Here is an 11,214-nt window from a genome sequence, read left to right as displayed (position 1 = left end):
TTGTACCTACCTTACTCTATTTTCTTAGCATATTCTAAAGTCGGGTGCATCCTATAATAACATTAAATAACCACCGCTTAGCAATATCGTTAGTGAAATCATATAATTTATTGAAATATACAATAATTATTTAAATAAATATTATAATTTATAGGTCAGGTTTCAAGAATCAAAAGATTGCTATTAAAAGGTGCTATTAAATAGAAACCAAATTTTTTCCTCGCAACAGTGTTACTTGGAATCCAAATTAATACTGTTTTGGAATACTGGTCAAACTGTATCCAAATAAATTAATAAGTTTTAAGTAACCACATTATTTATTTATTTAATTAAAATGCAAGTGAGCTTATGTTTTACAACAATCAGAGTGTTAGCCTTGCAATCACTGTGATCGATTCGGTGTTAACCACTACCGTCGTCAAGCTCAGTTCTGAGATGAAACTGGATAAATATAGGAAAGGAGTGTCGACACGAGGGTGTTCGGCCCACACAGCACGCGACACGCGGCAGTATTGCCTGCGGTTTGCGCCGCTGTCAACGTTGACACAATTAGCCAGTGTGCTGGATAGACAGGATGCTCTGTCAACTGTCTTGGCAACTTTTTACAATCAGTAGTCGTACTTAACAGTTAATAGAAGTACAAATAAATGTATAATAATAATACTCTATAATGAACAAAATCTTGTTGAGACCGTGATACTAACAATAACAATTGTTATGAATAAGTGATGCAATACGATTATAATACAAAAATATTGCTTTATTATGTATTTAGTACATTGACATTTACTCTCTTAACCATTTAACATGGACATTGATCCATGCTCTAAACATCTACACGGTAAAATAAATCTCGGAGGCGAAAACAGGATAATTATATGATCAAACGAACTTACCAAGTGAAGTTCGATCTGAATTATCCTGTTTTCGCCGAAGAGATTTAAGGTCCCTCCCAACCCGAAGATTTCTATATCTTCTTCCCTGGAGGTAAACGTCAATGTCATCTCTTCTCTAAATATAATGAGACCGCTCGGACACCGAGCCCACAGCGTGGTAGGGGTGGGGTTGCCCGCTCTTTTGTTTTTTACTACTACTACGCTGAATATTGTGTGCGGATTGGCTTGTCGTACAGGGGTACTACACGGTAAAATAAATCTCTTCGGCGAAAACAGGATAATTCAGATCGAACTTCACTTGGTAAGTTCGTTTGATCATATAAAAATGAAACGAGTTAAAATGCTGTGCTGCAAATCCGTAAAAAGAGACGCGCGCTGTGGTGTCATGAGGACAGTTGAGAGATTGTTGTTTTACATTTTACTGTTCGCTCTATTTAAATAGTTAAAAATACACAACTGGAGTAGCTCGATAGTTTTTAATTTACTTCTTGTAAAAGTGTAATCCAGAATGTGGCAACCCTGGCCATCTCACCGCACTCATTCTGCACCATATTCTAATTTGTTGTTTAATGTAAACTCCTTTATTGCCTTAGTGGGTCCGGGCAGAATCTTTGTCCACAATGTTTGGGGTAAGTGTTATAAAATGCAAAGCATTGTCCGCACATTTTTCTTCTGATCCTATAAAACAAATTAAATAGCCATTTGATCGTGATACGTTTTTGCATTCTGTTTACTGCGACGAAAGGTTTGTATGCAAATTTTATGTGCAATGAATAAAGAAATTTAAGCGATTTTAGGGCTATTGTTTTACAAAAAACAGTTGCTTTATAACTATTTATCTGAGTTATTAACGCCTTTATTTTTTAAAATCTTCATAATACGTCTAGACTACAAAAGCGATACAATTAACTGTAGTTTAATCTCAAGATAAATAATTGGTTTAAGCTTAATTTTCGTAGCAGCAGTCTTCTGATTGTCCCCCAATCACAAAGAGGAGCCGCGGGCGACTGTGCCGACTTGCCGTAGAAAGAGAAAAAAATACGCTGTAATAAGCACTTTTAGACACTAATAACGTAATGTTTTAAACGTTTCAGTCAGATTTTATTAATGATTAAGTTAGCGTTTTTATGTTAGCTTTTTAAATGGCATGACAAAGGGGTAAATTGACCCTTACCTAGTTGGAATCATACAAATATTCTATAATTAAAGAGAACAGCCAATTGTCCTTTGCATATGGTACCAAGTTAAATGAAACAAAAGAAATACTTTTTGAAAAAAAAAAAACAAAAAAAAAAAACAATGCAGTCGAATGTTGACTTTTTGATTCAAACTAGCGTCCATTTTCACAGACAACCTAATAGTAGAGTCAAAGTTTTGACGCTGGTTCCAAAATTCAATAATCACCTCCCAGAAAAAACAAAATACTGTCGCGCAAAAAAACAAAAATATCCCGCAGCCAGTAATCACAAATAACGAGCGGGCGCGGACGGCAATAGGTATATTTTATCGGATTACACCGCTATCAGCGGCCCACCCGGCCAGGCTTGTCGATGGCTAATTAACTCCCTTATGAGGTTATAATAAATGTATCGAATAAGTACTTAAAAGATATCTACGGGAACAAGAATATCTTCAAACTTTTGGCTCGTCCCAGTTCGCTTGGGAGGGTCAGTAAATAATATCAATACAAGAGGGTTAGGGAGGGAATACTGAAAGTTCCGCAATATCTAAAAATATCCCGAATATTTAAAAAATGTTAGCGTTTCTTGGAATATAATATTCAGGAAAGTAATTTTTTCGCTCACTTCCGAATCAGTAAAAATTCGACTAACAGGAATTTTGGTTTTGTTAGCATCAAAGTCCAAAACAGATTCAATTGGAAACGTAGAGATGCACAAACGACAGAAGCTGGATGAATTTGTCCCAATATCATTACTTAGAGTCTCGTGTCCGGCTGGCCCATTCGGGTTGTATCAACAAATTTTGACATGAGACGGCTAGCGAGGCAGAAACACTAGTACACTAGCAGGCTGAGTGATAGTGGACGCCTATCCATTCTCGTAATGGTTCTATTGGAAATTGGGACCCACCACGTTTCGTTACACGATTCAATGTCAATACGTGTACGTTCCGTTCTATGCGTCAATGCTGAAATATATTGAACTCGGAAACACGGCAAAGGGACCGATATGCCTGGTGTATAAATTGTTTCATTCAATGTCGGAAGTTAGAGTAGCAAAATTGGACGAATCACCTAGGTATATTATTACGTTTACGTGCCTAACAGTCCTCTTTGATTGTAGATACAGTTTTGTATTGATTGATACACTTCCGAAATTGTCCGATATAAACAATAACGGATCGTAACGTACGATCGTGTAGGCATTCATAAACTTAGCATGACATATTCAATCTAATCTTCAAGAACGGCGTCAAACTATGTACAAAATGATCCAATAGAGACACGTGTAAGATTCCTCCGCTTGGCTAATTCACGCGTCTGTCAACTGCTTTACAAATCCCTTGTTCGCATTGCGAGCATGTTTAAAATTAACCCGTTATCAGCCGGGTCTAATCGCTCGGACATCGTGAAAGACGTTGCGGGTGGGTTCAATTGCGATCCCAATGACGGGCCCATCCCGCGTGGCCACTCTCGCCATATCTCTGCTGGGTCTACTGGTACAGTGTAAAGTTATAAGACAGGCCAGACGGAAACTATTGTGGGTAGAGTTTGCTCGATTATTACCTGACTTTACTACATTAATCAAGATTTACGTTGATGTGAGTTGCCTGATGTGTAACTCTGAAATAGGATATTGACTTTCAAATCTACCTACTACCATACCATAGCTATAATTACACCATGATCTTTTCTTCATGAGTATAATTTGAAAGATTTTGATAAGAAGTAGGTTCTCATGAGAGCAAGAGTTTTAACAGCAGGACAGAAAATATTGCCCTCGCTAACTATCACAATGGAGAAGTTTCAAATTTTGTTCTATTAATAAAACTTGAAAATAAGTAAAACCAATAATCATTGTGAAATAATCATGAAAATATATCTACAAATAAAGAAGTTATAGGGCCCCAAAGTTGCGCATAACAAATATTTCGCGCCATTTGATCAGTGACGTCACGGCACTCATTCCGAGTACAAACAGTGAATCACCCCTTGACCAGTGCTGTTGACAGATCCAATTTTTAAAAATCTAGTAGTTTTTAATTTTTCAGCCAGGGTCACTCAAGATTCTTTCTTAGCAAAATTATTTTATAACCTTTTTTTGACATATGCTAGACCTGGCCTTAATACAAAAAGAAGAAGAAGACTTTGACATATATGTAGTGTCATTCTCGACAACGCGTCAGTGTGGTAAGCATTGTGGTTGAAACTAGAACAGTTGGCGTGAATTCAAGGCACCGCCTATGTTTCAGTTTCACGCGAAAATATGTAGGTAGGTAATTTAAATAATTAATTTCTCGACCTTTTCTTGATGGATTTCAAAAAAAACTTCACTGTCTTTTTAGTTTTGGTCCATATTTTAATCCATTTCAGTCAAATATAATGTTTTTTACATCACGAAACTTCTCCATTGGAAAACTGAGTAAAGTAAAGTAAGAAAAACAAGCCTTATATTTTTTACAGATAGGTACAAAGCTTTATCAGACATAAATGTGTCACCGTCTCCAGAATGGGCTGTCTCTTTTCTTCTAGTCTGTGCTCACAGACAAAACTTATACCCACATAAAATGGCCGTTAATAAAGAGAATACTCCAATTTGAATCCTCAAATAGGTGCTTTGTATAAATATTATGATCAAAATATTTCATTTGTTACGATTGTAGTCGTTTGGCCTTGGCATATTTATTTATCTTTACTATTTATAGTAAGCAGTGGGCTAATTCAAATGCATTTGTCGAGAGTAGAAATCGTCTGTCAAATAATTTTCTAGTAATCAATTTTGAACTGATTGTCAAGGTAATACAGTTGAAAATTGAATATCAAAGCCAGACTACGCCTAATGTCAGATAAGCCGATGGTAGATGCCAAATTTCCAATATCGCGTACGAAGACGGAGAACTTTGTCAATATAGTGGTACATAAGGGTCATAATTAGTGGATGCCGACGATTTTCGCGCTGTCATCTCAACGACTGCCCACCCTTGTCGTTAGAGCAGTCGACTGGATAGAAAGCATGGAATTAACATGGTGATTGATAAACTAGGTGCAAATAAGCATAGGTATTTTATAACCACAGAATGCTTTTTGCTTAAATTTGAAAATAAAGGATATTGTTCTGCGTCCATACATCGTTCGCCCCAAGACCCCCAAGCAATGAAATAATGATTTTTATATGTGAAATTACTTAACGATTGTCACCTTATACTCCACTAGCTTTTCGCTCGCGGCTTCGCGCGCGTGGCCTACATTAGGTACCTACATATTTTACGGAACCCTATTATTTTCCAAAATAAAATTTAGCCTGTTACTCGTGGATAATGTAGCTTTCGAATGGTGAAAGAATTTAATAAAAACGGTCCAATAGTTTTTGAGTCTATTCATTACAACCAAACAAACAAAGTTTTCCTCTTTATAATATTAGTGTAGATACTTAAAAAGCACGGATAAGCGGGAGATTCGTTACAATAGGAAAAATGCTTCAGATTTTGAGGTTATTAGCATAACAGAAGTACATTTCCATTTTCTATCTTCTATAGGTACTTATAATAAATCTGTAGAGAGGTCAACTCTGTACATGAAATATATTTTCAAAATAACTATCAGGGGGTGATACTGATGCCAAAAATGCAATCAGTAAAATTTTTGTCTGTCTGTCTGTCTGTATGTTCCTTATAGAAACAAAAACTACTCGACGGATTTTAACGAAACTTGGTACAATTATTCTTCATACTCCTGGGCAGGTTATAGTATACTTAGGAATTCCCACGGGAACAGGAATTAGCGGGAAAATCCTTTTGTATGAAAAATCTAAACCGCTTAAGTTAGACGCTTTAAATTTCGCACGTAGGTACTTTAGTAAACTAATTCCCACGGGAACTGGAATTCGTGGGAAAATCCCTTTGTATGAAAAATCTAAACCGCTTTAGTTAGACGCTTGAAATTTGACATGTAGGTATCTTAATAAACTTAAAGCTTAGTTACAACAGGATATTGCAAAATTCCCACGTGAACGGGAAAAAACATTTGAACGAAAAAATCTAAACCGCGTAAGATAGATGAAGGGGGTAAAACGGGATCCACGCGTACGAAGTCGCGGGCGGCCGCTAGTTGCTAATAAAACTATTTATTGTCAAGAATTATATGTATAATAATGCGAATTCCCGTTCCCGTGGGAATTAGTTTACTAAAGTACCTACGTGCGAAATTTAAAGCGTCTAACTTAAGCGGTTTAGATTTTTCATACAAAAGGATTTTCCCGCTAATTCCTGTTCCCGTGAGAATTCCTAAGTATACTATAACCTGCCCAGGAGTATGAAGAATAATTGTACCAAGTTTCGTTAAAATCCGTCGAGTAGTTTTTGTTTCTATAAGGAACATACAGACGGACAGACAGACAGACAAAAATTTTACTGATTGCATTTTTGGCATCAGTATCACCCCCTGATAGTTATTTTGAAAATTATATTTCATGTACAGAATTGACCTCTCTACAGATTTATTATAAGTAGGAGAGACGTCTTAATTACACTTTAAATCGTAGATCGATAAAGAACCCCTTTGTCAAACCGTATGAATAGCAGCAAATAGAACTTTGCGTATTGGAAAAATAGGAATGCCTACGGAAAAGCCAAACATTTTTTAAAAAGAAGTTAATATATTTTACTTACATTTAAATCCAAAAATATCTTTATTCCGACCCAAGGGTAAGTAGGCAGTTATGTAGGTATAAATGAAAATACGTATGTAGGTACTTATTATTTATTAATGGTCATGTTCTACATTTTCTATTAAATATGGGCCCAATACATCAATGATGTCGCCATCACAACAAAGTACCATAAATGGTTTAACGAGATTCCGATATTTGTATAGGGAATAAGTTTTTTTTTTGGTATGCATAATTGCTACTTTTTTGCACATAAATGTATGTATGTACCATCCATGATGACAATAGCCTTTCTTTGTGGTAAATCGTTTCCTGGCTTCCCGAAAAGAGACTGGAACATAAAGGTTTCTTTGGGCTACTTCCTCTCTACTAATATGTTGTAACCCTAAATGTGCTGGTAAGAAATGTTCCTCCATCATACTGCGTGCTTTCATTACATATTTTGTAAGAGTACTCCTTGAAATGCCAAGTAATGTAGCTATTCTGTCATCTGAATCACCGGTCCTCAGCTTCATTAAATAAGCACCAACTGTAGTAATTCGTGCTCTCTGATAGTATCTATGGCAAAGAAGATCTGAAGGACGAATCTGAAAATAAAATAAAACATCAGATTCACAGTTAAACAATAAGAAGAGCAATATTTATATAGGATTAACGACTTTTGTGTGTAACGGAATAGTAAGATGAGTGATGAAAGATAATTTATGATTTGAACGCTGAATGATGAGGAATGATTGGTCTATGGAGGAAACGAAAGGGATGAATGAGGAACGAGGATTGAGAGTGAGAATAGTGGTAGTTTAAAAGAGTAGTCTGTTGTTATGCAGGAAGTATAAATAAAACTTTACTGAGTTTATTTGGCTCAGGGAATTTTTAACTGGCTTTATAATAGTAAAAATTATGTTTAATATTATGTAAGTAGGGTAGACCGGGGACAATAGTACCATTTTTTGGAAATTGTTCAATATTGAGAAATCTAATGAAATATAACTTATTCTGTTGGTATACTGTAAAAACTAGACTCCTAAGCTACAAATTTAAGCATGCAGAGTTGAACTATTCTTTCGAATACTTAATGAAAAACGAGTTTGAACTGTACGATGTCTCATGTTACAATTGACCCCTACAACGGGTCAATTGTACCAATAATATATGAGGCTATAAAAGTCGTTATGTTTATCTAATCATCACCTTTATTGGTATTCTGTACTCTTAATCTCCTACAATCATCATTCTTTATTAATTGAGATCGAAAATAATTTAGGAACAAGTATGAAAAATCAACACTAAAGTTTAAAAACAAAACAATAACTTTTCTTCCATAAAAACGAAAAAGCTAACTGTTTCTACATAATATGTCATTTATTTGGCTCGGATATTGCTCCTGAAACAACAATAAGCATAAAAACAATGATAGAATAATCAAAACTTAAAAATCTATTTTTGTATGAGGGTACAATTGACCCCTGGTACAATTGACCCTGATTTATTTATAACTACTAATGCTTCGCCCTTTTAAAAAATTTTCATAAGCCTGTTCATAAAGGAATAGATCCGTTGATCCGTGATCAGTACTTTTGACTCTACGTCGAGGCATCTAAAACAAAACGTTCAAATACTTAGTTACTTACTGAATTAAGCTAAAATGTACATATTCAGAAGGGTTTTAGAAACCATATTAAAATATTTTAAGTAGGCATTTAGGTACTTATATCACCTTTTTATCGACATCTACCTACTTATTTAATAAAACACATTAACAATTTTTTCAGTAGGTAGGTCTAGGTATGCCTATAATTATAAAAATATAATTGTAAAAATGTAAAATAACCACGTGAATGTTTTATAATAACTTATTTTATTATAGTTAAGTATAGGTACTTTAAAACCAATTTAAAATATTAAGTATAAAATAAGGTTCCGGGGGTTAATTGTACCACGGGGTTGATTGTACCGCTACAATTGACCCCATGGAGACTGGTACATTTGTTCCAAGTAGGTAGTCAAGAGAACTTCACCTAAAATTCAGTCATTTTCACAGTGAATGCCAATAATTCGCTGTCGATACAAAGTTTAGAGCCTGGATAAACTATTGACAACAATACTTTGGTAACAAATAGCATATTAGGCAACTTATGGGCTCATATATTTGACATAAAAACTTACTGCGGCTGGGCAAAAAACAAAAATCCTTCCTGTACACCTTCGTTTTTCAGCGCAAGCGCCGCCGACTGGTGAGCGGATGGAAACACAAAAAGCGCATATTCTGACGCTATACACACAATCTAACGTCGCTTGTATGAAGAAATATCGCCGATGGTACTATTGACCCGTGGTACTATTGTACCCGGTCTACCCTAATAATATTGCAATATTTTAATAATATAAGTCTATTTGTATTATACAGGGTGGAAACGATAAGTGATCTATAACACTTTTAATATTGTGTGGCTGGCATACATTTAGTATGGAGGCTGAAAACATTGAATTTTCGGATAGATCCAGTTAATTCTGTAACTATTTACTGATACCGTTAGAAAGAGCTCGTGAAGCACTTTCAGGATGAGTAACCAGTTTTTCGATATCTTGTGTAGTTTAGAAATAATCGAGTGAGATCACTTATCGTTTCCACCCTGTATAACCTGTATGGATGAGAGTAGTGGCAGATTGAAAGCAATGGAAGGAGTTGAAGGATGGGAAGGCTGATTCGGAAAAAACCTTTTTTATTATTATAATAAACCGGCATAATTATTTTTATGTATTATAAAACTGGCAGGGCTCTTACCTCTCTGGGTTGAATCCAATTTCGAACAATGTTTAATATATCTTGATTATTCTCTGTATCCAAACAATGACTTCAAGTTCGCAATAATGAACAACCACATCCAACACAAACTTGTTGGTGACCTACCGGGGCACCGGTTGGCATATCTGGAGAGTCTTGTGAAGTAGGTGTGGTATCTCTTTGCAATAATGAGTGACAAGCCCCACAGATGTAGTCATTTGCAGTAACCTGTTTAAAAATAATAATAATTAGAAATAAGTTTAAAAAAATTATCAGTTTTTTAATGTCCCGCACTTAAATTATTTTATTTTAGTATTAATTTACAGAAACCAATAACTTTACAAGAATTAGACTGATTGTATAGCCAATAACATTTTATTAAATAAGGACTTTAGCGTGCATTACCTCTAATGGAGTTAGTCGTTCCACAATTATGTTCCTGATGTTAATATGATGTTGAGTGTTAGTTCTCAGGGACATGAGCTGATGTGAACGTGTTCTAGGCTCTAGTGTTCTACTGCAAAGCACACATTTTCTGCTAAGATTTGAAGTAGATGCATTTGTGTTGTATCTTGGGCTTGGGTCCAACATGTTGTGCATATAAGATCATGAGCTGTTGTGGCTGTAACCTGTAAAAATAAATAGATTCATTGCATGCCATGCCACACATACTCCTGTGCGTTGAATAAATTGAGCCGCAAACCATAAAAAAAATGATAATTCAATATTATGTGCTGTTAGTAGAATTTTGGGTCAGAGGGTAGGGTTAAACAGCTTTAGTAAATAAGCATTGTTGTTATAATAATTAATTATGACGTGTTACAAACTCAGTTACAAAAAATAATAATCTAGTAGTCTTAGTTCCAAAAAACAAAACAAAACAAAACAAGCTTTCATTGAGAGCAGGGAGATAGTGTCAAAGTAAATAATTCCTTAGATTTACACCAAAACCAGCTGGATTGTCAACATAATTGTTGTTTCGCTCATGCCTCCATTGCGCTGTACCATCGACTAGTTTCTTACAATCGAATCGGGCCTGGCTGTCCACACTGTCCAGGGTTGAACCACAGATAATAGCGGAACATTCATTTCAAGACAACCCGCCATGAGAATGGCAATTCAGAAGTTTGGCAAGGCTAGTACTTATTCATAAGATTGCAGAGCAAAATGTAGGTACTTACCGATCGAGGTGCTGCCCATTGTTGTGTATAATTAAGTTGCTCATTTTCTAACACCATAGAACCACCAGCCGAGCCTTGGCCGAGCCACACAAAAACAGTAAATCCCAGGCTGAGTATGTCGTTATTGCAATCAATCAGAGTCCGTTTGAATAGCCAAGTTTGTAGTTAATAAAGTTCCGAAAATAAAAGCTAAAACACAAACGAATCACAAAGAAGGATCAAGCAAGACAGCAACACAGCAAGAGTGAGTGAGAGAGAAAAGGTGATGCGAGTGAATGACAATTTGACTAACAAATAGGGATGTCCATTTAGAATAGACATAATCGATTAAATTGATCGTTTTTGAAAAATTTTATTTTTAAACATTGTGTTGCTATAAATATTTATTTTATTTATTTAATAGGACAACCAACAAGACATACACTGGAAGACAATCAATATTTACAACGTATTTAACTTAATCTAAGTGCTGCCTTAATTATAGGTTGCCACGGCATGCAATAGTG

General features: G+C 35.4%; 1 long non-coding RNA gene across 1 annotated transcript; it reads right to left on the bottom strand.

Moving 5' to 3' along the window:
* Nucleotides 1-6,821: 6,821 nt before the first annotated feature.
* On the bottom strand, nt 6,822-10,654 carry LOC135075539 (uncharacterized). The gene is made up of 3 exons (XR_010258049.1): nt 9,933-10,654; nt 9,528-9,755; nt 6,822-7,329 (listed from the first exon to the last, which is right to left on the bottom strand). It is a non-coding gene; the product is annotated as an uncharacterized LOC135075539 (long non-coding RNA).
* Nucleotides 10,655-11,214: the final 560 nt, after the last annotated feature.

This window comes from Ostrinia nubilalis, chromosome 1, assembly GCF_963855985.1.
Source record: "Ostrinia nubilalis chromosome 1, ilOstNubi1.1, whole genome shotgun sequence".
NCBI lineage: Eukaryota > Metazoa > Arthropoda > Insecta > Lepidoptera > Crambidae > Ostrinia > Ostrinia nubilalis.
The sequence above is the reverse complement of the archived record's forward strand: the minus strand, read 5'-3'. Positions and strand labels throughout refer to the sequence as shown.